Genomic DNA, 18,020 nt, shown 5'->3' with positions numbered 1-18,020 from the left:
TGCAAGTCTCACATAATGTTATTTCACTCTTAGGGCCACTGGACATAACATACTAGTAGTACATACGTTACAGAATTCATATATTACATGTACATGCACTCTGTGAAAAGCAAGTCACAATGTGCAACATAAATTGTACCAGACAATAATTCAAACAATCACTCGTTCATTTTTAAAAAGCACATTGTTTGTACTCAGAACCTCTATCTTGACCGAAGAAAATAGACTTAAAACAACTAAATTACTGAACATAATCACAGCATCCATGCATGGGAAGTAGGATAATTTGTACAAAATATAACCATACATTGTTACAATAAACCAAATCTATTCTCACAAAAACATGTGTACATTCATTAGTTTACAGTTTTCGCAGTTAGCAAAAGAATAACTTGGACTACTTTATTGCAACAATTGCAGTTTCTGTAGGACCATGTCAAATAAATAAAGCTACCAGCATAACTGAAATAAAGAATTCAACAAACGCTCCGCCCCCCCCCCCCATTTTCCCATTTCTTGTCTTAGGTCCTTTAGTATCAATGTTGACTTTTTCCATCTCAAATGTCTGAAAGCTCAGTTATTAATTCATAAATTGCACAATTTTGTAAAAGTAAATGAATATACATAAACAAGTAAAACCATACAATATTTAAACCTTTTTTTTACATTTTGCATAGCAGAAATGATTTCTTTTAAACATAATTTACTGAAACCATTTCCCTATGTGATCACTTTTTTATATAATAAACATCATTTGAAATATATTGTCCAACACAATTAAACTAATAAAGACTTTAAGTATATCGTTTAAACAGGAGGCCTTTTTTTTTATACAAACCAACATATTTGTCAATATGATTGATGTGTATAGCTAACCTACATTCCACCTGTATTTCTGATTAATGAAATTAATAACAAAAAAGTGATCATTTTATGATCTTTATATTTATCTTAAATGTTTGTGGCAAAGTTGCAAATCACAAGCTAGCAAAGTAAATATCAAACCCTACATCATGTGCCATATACGAAAACCAAACTATAACAGCACAGAAACTAGACACAACTTATCTCTGGATAGCTATACACAATAGGATACAAGCAAAACAATTCTAGCTTTCTCACTCAAAAAGTGCTGGACTTTAGCCCCTTCTTAAAAATATATACGTATATATATCATGGATATTAATGTCCTAAAGAAAAATCTACCTATACTATATTCTGAGTTGTTGAAAAAGTTGGGTTCAATGTGTTAATAACAGTGGTTCAACAGCAAAACTGAATGCGCTTAATACCACATTTTGACTGTTTACCGAGACACAAATGAACAATAGGATGGAAGCTTCCAAGAAGTTACATAAGTTAAATATGAACCAGAGTACGTGGATGTGCAGAAACCATGTCAGATGTTGACAATCATGCCGCATCAATCAAGCATGCAGGGACTTGTCTTGTTTTCCTTAAACTTTGCAAAAGCAAGAGAAGAAAACAACGCCCTTACTTGTTCATTGTTATAGTCATAAAGCAATGTGATTGGTCAGGTCAATGACAAAAATGTTTCAGATGTCACTGGGCATATGGAAGATGTTCATATAAAGCTAGAATAAATGCAGTAAGCAAAGCTTTGTCTTGCATAGATCAATGTGCACCTCCACATTCTCATGAGTCACACTTCATATGCCTTCTAGCAGTGTTGCAGTACTCATACTCATACTCCAGTACATTTCGTACTCATGGAAATGTACTTGACTACACCACTGCCTTTTAAGTACAATGTATGCTAATATTGACTGCAATGAGTGGTACAATCAAACGATACCATTGCAAGGTGATCCATACCATATTGTAAGTATATTCTCAAGGAAGAGTGGAGGGAAAATATAGCACTCCACGGATCACTAAGTGAAACTCTTTTTACTGTACCACACGTTAGAACAGTCAATATTTACTTTGTATAAACACCTCACCTACAGATACACCGGACAGCTGATTATATACTCCTAATGCAAGACAATATTTATTCAATTTGTGTGTACTGAAATTCACTTGTTATTGCACTTCTGCAATCTTCCCCTTGACAAAATGTTCACACTGGTGTTGCGCTATCAAGAAATGGTCTGCAAGAGCACCCACATCAACACAGACCTCCAGTTGCAGTGATGTAGTTCTTTAGTTGCTGTGCTTTTAGCACTTTGGGTCATGGACTAGTCTTTTGGACAATAGGCGGTAGTACAGTAACAACAAGTGAAGCTTAAAGCATTATTCATACTTGCATAGGTTTGTCTGGGAAGCAAAAGCAGCTACCCTGCACACACGGCACACGCATGAGGCACGTAAACCAGTCAGTGCTACCAGGACAGAAGTACCCCATAATTAGCTCTGAAACCCTGAGCTATGCAACAATTGCACATGCAAGTCGGGTTGCTAGTGGTACCACACTGCAACCTTCAAGAATGACAGTATATACGCATTTCATGGGAGGGATGTTCCATGGAATTCCAATGAATTTCTTCCAATGGAACTAATGAATTATGTATGGGTGTAACAGAACAAATACAACATGGTTCATTTCGGGTAAGTAGTGTATTACTTGTCCACGTTAGGAGGTATGGTAGTCCACATCAGCCCACCTTGGCACCAGTGATTTCACACTACCTCCTCTCACTCAGTGTAACTTGCCACTACTATTTCTCTGATCATGTTGCAATTTGTACAATACCATCAGCTGACACAATCTATGGGTGAGATGTTTAAGAGACTGGGCTCATGAAGAGCCAGTGCACATGCCTGAGGCTTAATGGCTTGTTACACCAGCGTGGAATTGACCACATCATGAGTCCGAGGTGTCGATATTGCCTGCGGTGCTGAAGGTCTAAGGTAGGTTGGGTGACTTTGTTGCGTCGTGTGCTGAAGACTGAACTGACGGGGTTGCTGCCGGTGCGGTTCTTTCTGGGGAGGGGCATTAATTGTGGCGTTGATTTCCAGGGTCTGTGTACAGGCAGAAATGCAAAGAAAATTATTGTTAAAAAGATTACTTTTTGTTCCAAAATTTCATATTGCAATTCTCAGGCAATTGGGCATGTTTCCAAGTGCATAAACAAAACCTGGAAATGTACATGTACATGCATTTTAATAGCATTCAGGTAAAATGCAACAACATTTTCCACATGAAATCCTCTGTATTACAAAAATACATGACCAATGCACAAACACAAAAACACGTATTTCAAGAAGCAATTAGGAAGAAACTACATTACTGCCATAGAGCTACACTGAATTACTAGAGTGCTGACTCGATGTACAAAGTGATGGCTGATGGGCGCATCCATGTTTGTGCACAAACCTATGGAAAACTCAAACTTTTGTACGGCTATTTGTATCTGCGTTTGTATTCCATACAGGTGTGCTATCAAAGCCGATACACTCAAACTGAAATGCACAGTAAATTGAGTGTTTCATTTGCTCTGCGAAAATGTGTGCGCATATCTGCTGCAGCTGATTTTTGCCGTGACGTTTTTTAACCGTCATAATGCGCTTAACTTGCTTGCGTACATGTATGTAGCACTTGCACGTTGCATTTAGAGTACACTTTCAAAATGCAATCCATCTAATTTCATTATGTTCTACAAACACGAACGTGAATTCAAAATGGCTGTGAGCAAGATGGTATAAAGTATCTCCATCCCAAGCTGGAGATATGATCCCAATTTCAGACCAAAGACCCAGGCAGGGGTAGCTTCCACCGCCGGTGACACAAGTTTCACCTCCCCTTACCCCCCCCCCCCCCCTTCCCTCCCCGATAGACGTCACACGGAAAAAAGGTTACAGTTACTTAACAAAAACTTCGATGAAAACCGGCGTCTTCTCTCTTCGCAGCATTCAAAAGCTCCCTGTGGCAGAAAAAAGAGCAAGTATACATTGTAAATTCAATATCCAAATTTTCTGACATCACGTCCTGTCATCAAACCTCCAATACATTTCCATTTTATCAACAAGTACTGTATGTCCAACTTGCCATCTCAAACTCCAAAGATATACCCCAAGGTCTACCTCCACGTTAAAATCCAGCAAGCCCATTCAAATGCAAGGAAGCGCATCAAAACAGAGACGTTTTGCAAGGAGAAACATTACTCATTTACCTGTGGGAGATGAATGCTGCACTTGGACGACCTTACTTCTGTGCCCTTCATCTTCAATCTGCACACACAGAAAAGAGAAAACTGGGAAGAAACAAAAAGTGTTAGTGAAATGTCAAAACTCTGCATCTTTGAACATTCAACGAAGACGAACGGAACTGAAACAAGGGGTGAACACAGTGGGCCCGGACAAATAGGGAGACGAAACAGACAGACATGAACAGAACGCAACAAAACAGCCGGCAACCCACCACACACACTTTCACAACGGTCGTCCTGGGGCTAAGACCTGCAAAGAGGACATATCTCCATCCCAAGCTGGAGATATGATCCCAATTTCAGACCAAAGACCCAGGCAGGGGTAGCTTCCACCGCCGGTGACACAAGTTTCACCTCCCCCTTACCCCCCCCCTTCCCTCCCCGATAGACGTCACACGGAAAAAAGGTTACAGTTACTTAACAAAAACTTCGATGAAAACCGGCGTCTTCTCTCTTCGCAGCATTCAAAAGCTCCCTGTGGCAGAAAAAAAGAGCAAGTATACATTGTAAATTCAATATCCCAATTTTCTGACATCACGTCCTGTCATCAAACCTCCAATACATTTCCATTTTATCAACAAGTACTGTATGTCCAACTTGCCATCTCAAACTCCAAAGATATACCCCAAGGTCTACCTCCACGTTAAAATCCAGCAAGCCCATTCAAATGCAAGGAAGCGCATCAAAACAGAGACGTTTTGCAAGGAGAAACATTACTCATTTACCTGTGGGAGATGAATGCTGCACTTGGACGACCTTACTTCTGTGCCCTTCATCTTCAATCTGCACACACAGAAAAGAGAAAACTGGGAAGAAACAAAAAGTGTTAGTGAAATGTCAAAACTCTGCATCTTTGAACATTCAACGAAGACGAACGGAACTGAAACAAGGGGTGAACACAGTGGGCCCGGACAAATAGGGAGACGAAACAGACAGACATGAACAGAACGCAACAAAACAGCCGGCAACCCACCACACACACTTTCACAACGGTCGTCCTGGGGCTAAGACCTGCAAAGAGGACATATCTCCATCCCAAGCTGGAGATATGATCCCAATTTCAGACCAAAGACCCAGGCAGGGGTAGCTTCCACCGCCGGTGACACAAGTTTCACCTCCCCCTTACCCCCCCCCTTCCCTCCCCGATAGACGTCACACGGAAAAAAGGTTACAGTTACTTAACAAAAACTTCGATGAAAACCGGCGTCTTCTCTCTTCGCAGCATTCAAAAGCTCCCTGTGGCAGAAAAAAAGAGCAAGTATACATTGTAAATTCAATATCCCAATTTTCTGACATCACGTCCTGTCATCAAACCTCCAATACATTTCCATTTTATCAACAAGTACTGTATGTCCAACTTGCCATCTCAAACTCCAAAGATATACCCCAAGGTCTACCTCCACGTTAAAATCCAGCAAGCCCATTCAAATGCAAGGAAGCGCATCAAAACAGAGACGTTTTGCAAGGAGAAACATTACTCATTTACCTGTGGGAGATGAATGCTGCACTTGGACGACCTTACTTCTGTGCCCTTCATCTTCAATCTGCACACACAGAAAAGAGAAAACTGGGAAGAAACAAAAAGTGTTAGTGAAATGTCAAAACTCTGCATCTTTGAACATTCAACGAAGACGAACGGAACTGAAACAAGGGGTGAACACAGTGGGCCCGGACAAATAGGGAGACGAAACAGACAGACATGAACAGAACGCAACAAAACAGCCGGCAACCCACCACACACACTTTCACAACGGTCGTCCTGGGGCTAAGACCTGCAAAGAGGACATATCTCCATCCCAAGCTGGAGATATGATCCCAATTTCAGACCAAAGACCCAGGCAGGGGTAGCTTCCACCGCCGGTGACACAAGTTTCACCTCCCCCTTACCCCCCCCCCTTCCCTCCCCGATAGACGTCACACGGAAAAAAGGTTACAGTTACTTAACAAAAACTTCGATGAAAACCGGCGTCTTCTCTCTTCGCAGCATTCAAAAGCTCCCTGTGGCAGAAAAAAAGAGCAAGTATACATTGTAAATTCAATATCCAAATTTTCTGACATCACGTCCTGTCATCAAACCTCCAATACATTTCCATTTTATCAACAAGTACTGTATGTCCAACTTGCCATCTCAAACTCCAAAGATATACCCCAAGGTCTACCTCCACGTTAAAATCCAGCAAGCCCATTCAAATGCAAGGAAGCGCATCAAAACAGAGACGTTTTGCAAGGAGAAACATTACTCATTTACCTGTGGGAGATGAATGCTGCACTTGGACGACCTTACTTCTGTGCCCTTCATCTTCAATCTGCACACACAGAAAAGAGAAAACTGGGAAGAAACAAAAAGTGTTAGTGAAATGTCAAAACTCTGCATCTTTGAACATTCAACGAAGACGAACGGAACTGAAACAAGGGGTGAACACAGTGGGCCCGGACAAATAGGGAGACGAAACAGACAGACATGAACAGAACGCAACAAAACAGCCGGCAACCCACCACACACACTTTCACAACGGTCGTCCTGGGGCTAAGACCTGCAAAGAGGACATATCTCCATCCCAAGCTGGAGATATGATCCCAATTTCAGACCAAAGACCCAGGCAGGGGTAGCTTCCACCGCCGGTGACACAAGTTTCACCTCCCCCTTACCCCCCCCCCTTCCCTCCCCGATAGACGTCACACGGAAAAAAGGTTACAGTTACTTAACAAAAACTTCGATGAAAACCGGCGTCTTCTCTCTTCGCAGCATTCAAAAGCTCCCTGTGGCAGAAAAAAAGAGCAAGTATACATTGTAAATTCAATATCCAAATTTTCTGACATCACGTCCTGTCATCAAACCTCCAATACATTTCCATTTTATCAACAAGTACTGTATGTCCAACTTGCCATCTCAAACTCCAAAGATATACCCCAAGGTCTACCTCCACGTTAAAATCCAGCAAGCCCATTCAAATGCAAGGAAGCGCATCAAAACAGAGACGTTTTGCAAGGAGAAACATTACTCATTTACCTGTGGGAGATGAATGCTGCACTTGGACGACCTTACTTCTGTGCCCTTCATCTTCAATCTGCACACACAGAAAAGAGAAAACTGGGAAGAAACAAAAAGTGTTAGTGAAATGTCAAAACTCTGCATCTTTGAACATTCAACGAAGACGAACGGAACTGAAACAAGGGGTGAACACAGTGGGCCCGGACAAATAGGGAGACGAAACAGACAGACATGAACAGAACGCAACAAAACAGCCGGCAACCCACCACACACACTTTCACAACGGTCGTCCTGGGGCTAAGACCTGCAAAGAGGACATATCTCCATCCCAAGCTGGAGATATGATCCCAATTTCAGACCAAAGACCCAGGCAGGGGTAGCTTCCACCGCCGGTGACACAAGTTTCACCTCCCCCTTACCCCCCCCCTTCCCTCCCCGATAGACGTCACACGGAAAAAAGGTTACAGTTACTTAACAAAAACTTCGATGAAAACCGGCGTCTTCTCTCTTCGCAGCATTCAAAAGCTCCCTGTGGCAGAAAAAAAGAGCAAGTATACATTGTAAATTCAATATCCAATTTTCTGACATCACGTCCTGTCATCAAACCTCCAATACATTTCCATTTTATCAACAAGTACTGTATGTCCAACTTGCCATCTCAAACTCCAAAGATATACCCCAAGGTCTACCTCCACGTTAAAATCCAGCAAGCCCATTCAAATGCAAGGAAGCGCATCAAAACAGAGACGTTTTGCAAGGAGAAACATTACTCATTTACCTGTGGGAGATGAATGCTGCACTTGGACGACCTTACTTCTGTGCCCTTCATCTTCAATCTGCACACACAGAAAAGAGAAAACTGGGAAGAAACAAAAAGTGTTAGTGAAATGTCAAAACTCTGCATCTTTGAACATTCAACGAAGACGAACGGAACTGAAACAAGGGGTGAACACAGTGGGCCCGGACAAATAGGGAGACGAAACAGACAGACATGAACAGAACGCAACAAAACAGCCGGCAACCCACCACACACACTTTCACAACGGTCGTCCTGGGGCTAAGACCTGCAAAGAGGACATATCTCCATCCCAAGCTGGAGATATGATCCCAATTTCAGACCAAAGACCCAGGCAGGGGTAGCTTCCACCGCCGGTGACACAAGTTTCACCTCCCCCTTACCCCCCCCCCTTCCCTCCCCGATAGACGTCACACGGAAAAAAGGTTACAGTTACTTAACAAAAACTTCGATGAAAACCGGCGTCTTCTCTCTTCGCAGCATTCAAAAGCTCCCTGTGGCAGAAAAAAAGAGCAAGTATACATTGTAAATTCAATATCCAAATTTTCTGACATCACGTCCTGTCATCAAACCTCCAATACATTTCCATTTTATCAACAAGTACTGTATGTCCAACTTGCCATCTCAAACTCCAAAGATATACCCCAAGGTCTACCTCCACGTTAAAATCCAGCAAGCCCATTCAAATGCAAGGAAGCGCATCAAAACAGAGACGTTTTGCAAGGAGAAACATTACTCATTTACCTGTGGGAGATGAATGCTGCACTTGGACGACCTTACTTCTGTGCCCTTCATCTTCAATCTGCACACACAGAAAAGAGAAAACTGGGAAGAAACAAAAAGTGTTAGTGAAATGTCAAAACTCTGCATCTTTGAACATTCAACGAAGACGAACGGAACTGAAACAAGGGGTGAACACAGTGGGCCCGGACAAATAGGGAGACGAAACAGACAGACATGAACAGAACGCAACAAAACAGCCGGCAACCCACCACACACACTTTCACAACGGTCGTCCTGGGGCTAAGACCTGCAAAGAGGACATATCTCCATCCCAAGCTGGAGATATGATCCCAATTTCAGACCAAAGACCCAGGCAGGGGTAGCTTCCACCGCCGGTGACACAAGTTTCACCTCCCCCTTACCCCCCCCCCCTTCCCTCCCCGATAGACGTCACACGGAAAAAAGGTTACAGTTACTTAACAAAAACTTCGATGAAAACCGGCGTCTTCTCTCTTCGCAGCATTCAAAAGCTCCCTGTGGCAGAAAAAAAGAGCAAGTATACATTGTAAATTCAATATCCAAATTTTCTGACATCACGTCCTGTCATCAAACCTCCAATACATTTCCATTTTATCAACAAGTACTGTATGTCCAACTTGCCATCTCAAACTCCAAAGATATACCCCAAGGTCTACCTCCACGTTAAAATCCAGCAAGCCCATTCAAATGCAAGGAAGCGCATCAAAACAGAGACGTTTTGCAAGGAGAAACATTACTCATTTACCTGTGGGAGATGAATGCTGCACTTGGACGACCTTACTTCTGTGCCCTTCATCTTCAATCTGCACACACAGAAAAGAGAAAACTGGGAAGAAACAAAAAGTGTTAGTGAAATGTCAAAACTCTGCATCTTTGAACATTCAACGAAGACGAACGGAACTGAAACAAGGGGTGAACACAGTGGGCCCGGACAAATAGGGAGACGAAACAGACAGACATGAACAGAACGCAACAAAACAGCCGGCAACCCACCACACACACTTTCACAACGGTCGTCCTGGGGCTAAGACCTGCAAAGAGGACATATCTCCATCCCAAGCTGGAGATATGATCCCAATTTCAGACCAAAGACCCAGGCAGGGGTAGCTTCCACCGCCGGTGACACAAGTTTCACCTCCCCCTTACCCCCCCCCCTTCCCTCCCCGATAGACGTCACACGGAAAAAAGGTTACAGTTACTTAACAAAAACTTCGATGAAAACCGGCGTCTTCTCTCTTCGCAGCATTCAAAAGCTCCCTGTGGCAGAAAAAAAGAGCAAGTATACATTGTAAATTCAATATCCAAATTTTCTGACATCACGTCCTGTCATCAAACCTCCAATACATTTCCATTTTATCAACAAGTACTGTATGTCCAACTTGCCATCTCAAACTCCAAAGATATACCCCAAGGTCTACCTCCACGTTAAAATCCAGCAAGCCCATTCAAATGCAAGGAAGCGCATCAAAACAGAGACGTTTTGCAAGGAGAAACATTACTCATTTACCTGTGGGAGATGAATGCTGCACTTGGACGACCTTACTTCTGTGCCCTTCATCTTCAATCTGCACACACAGAAAAGAGAAAACTGGGAAGAAACAAAAAGTGTTAGTGAAATGTCAAAACTCTGCATCTTTGAACATTCAACGAAGACGAACGGAACTGAAACAAGGGGTGAACACAGTGGGCCCGGACAAATAGGGAGACGAAACAGACAGACATGAACAGAACGCAACAAAACAGCCGGCAACCCACCACACACACTTTCACAACGGTCGTCCTGGGGCTAAGACCTGCAAAGAGGACATATCTCCATCCCAAGCTGGAGATATGATCCCAATTTCAGACCAAAGACCCAGGCAGGGGTAGCTTCCACCGCCGGTGACACAAGTTTCACCTCCCCCTTACCCCCCCCCTTCCCTCCCCGATAGACGTCACACGGAAAAAAGGTTACAGTTACTTAACAAAAACTTCGATGAAAACCGGCGTCTTCTCTCTTCGCAGCATTCAAAAGCTCCCTGTGGCAGAAAAAAAGAGCAAGTATACATTGTAAATTCAATATCCAAATTTTCTGACATCACGTCCTGTCATCAAACCTCCAATACATTTCCATTTTATCAACAAGTACTGTATGTCCAACTTGCCATCTCAAACTCCAAAGATATACCCCAAGGTCTACCTCCACGTTAAAATCCAGCAAGCCCATTCAAATGCAAGGAAGCGCATCAAAACAGAGACGTTTTGCAAGGAGAAACATTACTCATTTACCTGTGGGAGATGAATGCTGCACTTGGACGACCTTACTTCTGTGCCCTTCATCTTCAATCTGCACACACAGAAAAGAGAAAACTGGGAAGAAACAAAAAGTGTTAGTGAAATGTCAAAACTCTGCATCTTTGAACATTCAACGAAGACGAACGGAACTGAAACAAGGGGTGAACACAGTGGGCCCGGACAAATAGGGAGACGAAACAGACAGACATGAACAGAACGCAACAAAACAGCCGGCAACCCACCACACACACTTTCACAACGGTCGTCCTGGGGCTAAGACCTGCAAAGAGGACATATCTCCATCCCAAGCTGGAGATATGATCCCAATTTCAGACCAAAGACCCAGGCAGGGGTAGCTTCCACCGCCGGTGACACAAGTTTCACCTCCCCCTTACCCCCCCCCTTCCCTCCCCGATAGACGTCACACGGAAAAAAGGTTACAGTTACTTAACAAAAACTTCGATGAAAACCGGCGTCTTCTCTCTTCGCAGCATTCAAAAGCTCCCTGTGGCAGAAAAAAAGAGCAAGTATACATTGTAAATTCAATATCCAAATTTTCTGACATCACGTCCTGTCATCAAACCTCCAATACATTTCCATTTTATCAACAAGTACTGTATGTCCAACTTGCCATCTCAAACTCCAAAGATATACCCCAAGGTCTACCTCCACGTTAAAATCCAGCAAGCCCATTCAAATGCAAGGAAGCGCATCAAAACAGAGACGTTTTGCAAGGAGAAACATTACTCATTTACCTGTGGGAGATGAATGCTGCACTTGGACGACCTTACTTCTGTGCCCTTCATCTTCAATCTGCACACACAGAAAAGAGAAAACTGGGAAGAAACAAAAAGTGTTAGTGAAATGTCAAAACTCTGCATCTTTGAACATTCAACGAAGACGAACGGAACTGAAACAAGGGGTGAACACAGTGGGCCCGGACAAATAGGGAGACGAAACAGACAGACATGAACAGAACGCAACAAAACAGCCGGCAACCCACCACACACACTTTCACAACGGTCGTCCTGGGGCTAAGACCTGCAAAGAGGACATATCTCCATCCCAAGCTGGAGATATGATCCCAATTTCAGACCAAAGACCCAGGCAGGGGTAGCTTCCACCGCCGGTGACACAAGTTTCACCTCCCCCTTACCCCCCCCTTCCCTCCCCGATAGACGTCACACGGAAAAAAGGTTACAGTTACTTAACAAAAACTTCGATGAAAACCGGCGTCTTCTCTCTTCGCAGCATTCAAAAGCTCCCTGTGGCAGAAAAAAAGAGCAAGTATACATTGTAAATTCAATATCCAAATTTTCTGACATCACGTCCTGTCATCAAACCTCCAATACATTTCCATTTTATCAACAAGTACTGTATGTCCAACTTGCCATCTCAAACTCCAAAGATATACCCCAAGGTCTACCTCCACGTTAAAATCCAGCAAGCCCATTCAAATGCAAGGAAGCGCATCAAAACAGAGACGTTTTGCAAGGAGAAACATTACTCATTTACCTGTGGGAGATGAATGCTGCACTTGGACGACCTTACTTCTGTGCCCTTCATCTTCAATCTGCACACACAGAAAAGAGAAAACTGGGAAGAAACAAAAAGTGTTAGTGAAATGTCAAAACTCTGCATCTTTGAACATTCAACGAAGACGAACGGAACTGAAACAAGGGGTGAACACAGTGGGCCCGGACAAATAGGGAGACGAAACAGACAGACATGAACAGAACGCAACAAAACAGCCGGCAACCCACCACACACACTTTCACAACGGTCGTCCTGGGGCTAAGACCTGCAAAGAGGACATATCTCCATCCCAAGCTGGAGATATGATCCCAATTTCAGACCAAAGACCCAGGCAGGGGTAGCTTCCACCGCCGGTGACACAAGTTTCACCTCCCCCTTACCCCCCCCCCTTCCCTCCCCGATAGACGTCACACGGAAAAAAGGTTACAGTTACTTAACAAAAACTTCGATGAAAACCGGCGTCTTCTCTCTTCGCAGCATTCAAAAGCTCCCTGTGGCAGAAAAAAAGAGCAAGTATACATTGTAAATTCAATATCCAAATTTTCTGACATCACGTCCTGTCATCAAACCTCCAATACATTTCCATTTTATCAACAAGTACTGTATGTCCAACTTGCCATCTCAAACTCCAAAGATATACCCCAAGGTCTACCTCCACGTTAAAATCCAGCAAGCCCATTCAAATGCAAGGAAGCGCATCAAAACAGAGACGTTTTGCAAGGAGAAACATTACTCATTTACCTGTGGGAGATGAATGCTGCACTTGGACGACCTTACTTCTGTGCCCTTCATCTTCAATCTGCACACACAGAAAAGAGAAAACTGGGAAGAAACAAAAAGTGTTAGTGAAATGTCAAAACTCTGCATCTTTGAACATTCAACGAAGACGAACGGAACTGAAACAAGGGGTGAACACAGTGGGCCCGGACAAATAGGGAGACGAAACAGACAGACATGAACAGAACGCAACAAAACAGCCGGCAACCCACCACACACACTTTCACAACGGTCGTCCTGGGGCTAAGACCTGCAAAGAGGACATATCTCCATCCCAAGCTGGAGATATGATCCCAATTTCAGACCAAAGACCCAGGCAGGGGTAGCTTCCACCGCCGGTGACACAAGTTTCACCTCCCCCTTACCCCCCCCCTTCCCTCCCCGATAGACGTCACACGGAAAAAAGGTTACAGTTACTTAACAAAAACTTCGATGAAAACCGGCGTCTTCTCTCTTCGCAGCATTCAAAAGCTCCCTGTGGCAGAAAAAAAGAGCAAGTATACATTGTAAATTCAATATCCAATTTTCTGACATCACGTCCTGTCATCAAACCTCCAATACATTTCCATTTTATCAACAAGTACTGTATGTCCAACTTGCCATCTCAAACTCCAAAGATATACCCCAAGGTCTACCTCCACGTTAAAATCCAGCAAGCCCATTCAAATGCAAGGAAGCGCATCAAAACAGAGACGTTTTGCAAGGAGAAACATTACTCATTTACCTGTGGGAGATGAATGCTGCACTTGGACGACCTTACTTCTGTGCCCTTCATCTTCAATCTGCACACACAGAAAAGAGAAAACTGGGAAGAAACAAAAAGTGTTAGTGAAATGTCAAAACTCTGCATCTTTGAACATTCAACGAAGACGAACGGAACTGAAACAAGGGGTGAACACAGTGGGCCCGGACAAATAGGGAGACGAAACAGACAGACATGAACAGAACGCAACAAAACAGCCGGCAACCCACCACACACACTTTCACAACGGTCGTCCTGGGGCTAAGACCTGCAAAGAGGACATATCTCCATCCCAAGCTGGAGATATGATCCCAATTTCAGACCAAAGACCCAGGCAGGGGTAGCTTCCACCGCCGGTGACACAAGTTTCACCTCCCCCTTACCCCCCCCCCCTTCCCTCCCGATAGACGTCACACGGAAAAAAGGTTACAGTTACTTAACAAAAACTTCGATGAAAACCGGCGTCTTCTCTCTTCGCAGCATTCAAAAGCTCCCTGTGGCAGAAAAAAAGAGCAAGTATACATTGTAAATTCAATATCCAAATTTTCTGACATCACGTCCTGTCATCAAACCTCCAATACATTTCCATTTTATCAACAAGTACTGTATGTCCAACTTGCCATCTCAAACTCCAAAGATATACCCCAAGGTCTACCTCCACGTTAAAATCCAGCAAGCCCATTCAAATGCAAGGAAGCGCATCAAAACAGAGACGTTTTGCAAGGAGAAACATTACTCATTTACCTGTGGGAGATGAATGCTGCACTTGGACGACCTTACTTCTGTGCCCTTCATCTTCAATCTGCACACACAGAAAAGAGAAAACTGGGAAGAAACAAAAAGTGTTAGTGAAATGTCAAAACTCTGCATCTTTGAACATTCAACGAAGACGAACGGAACTGAAACAAGGGGTGAACACAGTGGGCCCGGACAAATAGGGAGACGAAACAGACAGACATGAACAGAACGCAACAAAACAGCCGGCAACCCACCACACACACTTTCACAACGGTCGTCCTGGGGCTAAGACCTGCAAAGAGGACATATCTCCATCCCAAGCTGGAGATATGATCCCAATTTCAGACCAAAGACCCAGGCAGGGGTAGCTTCCACCGCCGGTGACACAAGTTTCACCTCCCCCTTACCCCCCCCCCTTCCCTCCCCGATAGACGTCACACGGAAAAAAGGTTACAGTTACTTAACAAAAACTTCGATGAAAACCGGCGTCTTCTCTCTTCGCAGCATTCAAAAGCTCCCTGTGGCAGAAAAAAAGAGCAAGTATACATTGTAAATTCAATATCCAAATTTTCTGACATCACGTCCTGTCATCAAACCTCCAATACATTTCCATTTTATCAACAAGTACTGTATGTCCAACTTGCCATCTCAAACTCCAAAGATATACCCCAAGGTCTACCTCCACGTTAAAATCCAGCAAGCCCATTCAAATGCAAGGAAGCGCATCAAAACAGAGACGTTTTGCAAGGAGAAACATTACTCATTTACCTGTGGGAGATGAATGCTGCACTTGGACGACCTTACTTCTGTGCCCTTCATCTTCAATCTGCACACACAGAAAAGAGAAAACTGGGAAGAAACAAAAAGTGTTAGTGAAATGTCAAAACTCTGCATCTTTGAACATTCAACGAAGACGAACGGAACTGAAACAAGGGGTGAACACAGTGGGCCCGGACAAATAGGGAGACGAAACAGACAGACATGAACAGAACGCAACAAAACAGCCGGCAACCCACCACACACACTTTCACAACGGTCGTCCTGGGGCTAAGACCTGCAAAGAGGACATATCTCCATCCCAAGCTGGAGATATGATCCCAATTTCAGACCAAAGACCCAGGCAGGGGTAGCTTCCACCGCCGGTGACACAAGTTTCACCTCCCCCTTACCCCCCCCCCTTCCCTCCCCGATAGACGTCACACGGAAAAAAGGTTACAGTTACTTAACAAAAACTTCGATGAAAACCGGCGTCTTCTCTCTTCGCAGCATTCAAAAGCTCCCTGTGGCAGAAAAAAAGAGCAAGTATACATTGTAAATTCAATATCCAAATTTTCTGACATCACGTCCTGTCATCAAACCTCCAATACATTTCCATTTTATCAACAAGTACTGTATGTCCAACTTGCCATCTCAAACTCCAAAGATATACCCCAAGGTCTACCTCCACGTTAAAATCCAGCAAGCCCATTCAAATGCAAGGAAGCGCATCAAAACAGAGACGTTTTGCAAGGAGAAACATTACTCATTTACCTGTGGGAGATGAATGCTGCACTTGGACGACCTTACTTCTGTGCCCTTCATCTTCAATCTGCACACACAGAAAAGAGAAAACTGGGAAGAAACAAAAAGTGTTAGTGAAATGTCAAAACTCTGCATCTTTGAACATTCAACGAAGACGAACGGAACTGAAACAAGGGGTGAACACAGTGGGCCCGGACAAATAGGGAGACGAAACAGACAGACATGAACAGAACGCAACAAAACAGCCGGCAACCCACCACACACACTTTCACAACGGTCGTCCTGGGGCTAAGACCTGCAAAGAGGACATATCTCCATCCCAAGCTGGAGATATGATCCCAATTTCAGACCAAAGACCCAGGCAGGGGTAGCTTCCACCGCCGGTGACACAAGTTTCACCTCCCCCTTACCCCCCCCCCTTCCCTCCCCGATAGACGTCACACGGAAAAAAGGTTACAGTTACTTAACAAAAACTTCGATGAAAACCGGCGTCTTCTCTCTTCGCAGCATTCAAAAGCTCCCTGTGGCAGAAAAAAAGAGCAAGTATACATTGTAAATTCAATATCCAAATTTCTGACATCACGTCCTGTCATCAAACCTCCAATACATTTCCATTTTATCAACAAGTACTGTATGTCCAACTTGCCATCTCAAACTCCAAAGATATACCCAAGGTCTACCTCCACGTTAAAATCCAGCAAGCCCATTCAAATGCAAGGAAGCGCATCAAAACAGAGACGTTTTGCAAGGAGAAACATTACTCATTTACCTGTGGGAGATGAATGCTGCACTTGGACGACCTTACTTCTGTGCCCTTCATCTTCAATCTGCACACACAGAAAAGAGAAAACTGGGAAGAAACAAAAAGTGTTAGTGAAATGTCAAAACTCTGCATCTTTGAACATTCAACGAAGACGAACGGAACTGAAACAAGGGGTGAACACAGTGGGCCCGGACAAATAGGGAGACGAAACAGACAGACATGAACAGAACGCAACAAAACAGCCGGCAACCCACCACACACACTTTCACAACGGTCCGTCCTGGGGCTAAAGACCTGCAAGAAGGACATATCTCCATCCCAAGCTGGAGATATGATCCCAATTTCAGACCAAAGAACCCAGGCAGGGTAGCTTCCACCGCCGGTGACACAAGTTTCACCTCCCCCTTACCCCCCCCCCCCCCTTCCCTCCCCGATAGACGTCACACGGAAAAAAGGTTACAGTTACTTAACAAAAACTTCGATGAAAACCGGCGTCTTCTCTCTTCGCAGCATTCAAAAGCTCCCTGTGGCAGAAAAAAAGAGCAAGTATACATTGTAAATTCAATATCCAAAATTTTCTGACATCACGTCCTGTCATCAAACCTCCAATACATTTCCATTTTATCAACAAGTACTGTATGTCCAACTTGCCATCTCAAACTCCAAAGATATACCCCAAGGTCTACCTCCACGTTAAAATCCAGCAAGCCCATTCAAATGCAAGGAAGCGCATCAAACAGAGACGTTTTGCAAGGAGAAACATTACTCATTTACCTGTGGGAGATGAATGCTGCACTTGGACGACCTTACTTCTGTGCCCTTCATCTTCAATCTGCACACACAGAAAAAGAAACAGGGAAGAAACAAAAAGTGTTGTGAAATGTCAAAACTCTGCATCTTTGAACATTAAACGAAGACGAACGGAACTGAAACAAGGGGTGAACACA

General features: G+C 43.8%; 1 long non-coding RNA gene across 1 annotated transcript; it reads right to left on the bottom strand.

The window, feature by feature from the left end:
- LOC119721834 lies at window positions 1–3,888 on the bottom strand. The gene is made up of 2 exons (XR_005270309.1): window positions 3,830–3,888; window positions 1–2,985 (listed from the first exon to the last, which is right to left on the bottom strand). It is a non-coding gene; the product is annotated as an uncharacterized LOC119721834 (long non-coding RNA).
- Between the last annotated feature and the right edge of the window lie 14,132 nt (window positions 3,889–18,020).

The sequence above is a fragment of the Patiria miniata genome, unplaced genomic scaffold, assembly GCF_015706575.1.
Source record: "Patiria miniata isolate m_02_andy unplaced genomic scaffold, ASM1570657v1 HiC_scaffold_14, whole genome shotgun sequence".
In the NCBI taxonomy this organism is placed as follows: Eukaryota; Metazoa; Echinodermata; class Asteroidea; order Valvatida; family Asterinidae; genus Patiria; species Patiria miniata.
Note: the sequence above shows the minus strand (reverse complement) of the source record. Positions and strands in the feature narration are given on the sequence as shown.